Here is a 1,265-nt window from a genome sequence, read left to right as displayed (position 1 = left end):
GGCCGAGGGGGCTCCCGCGCCGCGGCCCGCGCTCCTACCCGCGGCGGCGGCGGCGCTCGGCGGTGCCCGGCGTCCCTTCCTCTCGCTCTGCCTCCGAGGTGTCTCCCGGCGAACTTGTGATCAGATTTGGTCCTAATCGGAGCCCGGGCGCGGGATTTTTATAGCTTAGACCCTCTCCTGGAATCACGCAGAACTTGCCTAATAAGCTGACGCTCTCCTGACAGCGCCGCTTGCGTGCCCCGAGCCACTGCTGAATAAATCATGGGGGCCCGTCGGAGCGCCGATGGGCCGAGTTTCGCTATCGCAACCCCAAATCGCACGTCCAATTATATCAACAGATATTTATCGCCTCTGCGGTGACGTCAGCAGGGCCGGGGGCTGGGGAGCAAGGTGCCCCCCCTTCTCCCCCCCCCTTTCCCCCCCGCACACCCCATTGACAAAAATACTTGAATGAGATTTCCTAAGATTTCCTAGCGGGCGCGTACGAGGAGAGGTCACCCCGGGGGAACTTCCCACGCGGGCGGAGAGCAGCGCGGCCGCGGGCCGGGACGCAGCGTGGGAACCGACGGGGCGGCGGGGGCCGCAGTGCGGGGCCGGCGGCCCGGCCGGGGGGCTCCGCCGCCCGCAGCAGCGCCGGGATTGCCGCCTCCTCGGAGGGGCCGCCCCGACGGGCAGGAGGCGGCGGGCGGCGGAGGCGGCGGCTCCAGGACGTCCCTGCCCGCTCCGGGACGCGGCGGCTCCAGGACGTTCCCGCCCGCTGCGGGACGCGGCGGCCCCGGGACGTGGCCGCTCCGGTTCGTGGTCGCTCCGGGACGTTCCTGCCCGCTCCACCGGTGCCTCCCGCTGCCCTCTGTCCCTCCCTCCCGTCCCGGCTGCCACGTCTCTGGCCAGTGCCCGTCGCCACTTCCTCCTTGTCAGTCACTCCTGCCCTTATTTATCCCCACTTTGCCTCCGACCAGCTGTTTTGCTCCGGTATTTTTGCCCTCATGTGTTTCTCTTTCTCTCCCCCCCCCTTATCCCCCCACTCCCAACTAAGGTCTCCGAACCAGCAGGTGCCTGCAAAACTGAGTTTTCTTGGAAGTGCTCTCTTCCCCTTGCGCCTGAAGGCTCCGGACCGTGTTCCATCTCCAGCTGTGTTGCTCATCCTGGGGTCTACTTGTCCAGGAGGTAACACTGCTTATGGAAATAATTCAGGTGCCCAACAATGACACAAGGAATATTCTTCTGTTTTAGCATCCCGTCAGTTTTGTCACAGCAATTTTCCT

This window comes from Nothoprocta perdicaria, unplaced genomic scaffold (genome assembly GCF_003342845.1).
Source record: "Nothoprocta perdicaria isolate Ctin4 unplaced genomic scaffold, notPer1 scaffold_162, whole genome shotgun sequence".
Classification (NCBI taxonomy): Eukaryota; Metazoa; Chordata; class Aves; order Tinamiformes; family Tinamidae; genus Nothoprocta; species Nothoprocta perdicaria.
This window is presented reverse-complemented; position numbering follows the sequence as displayed.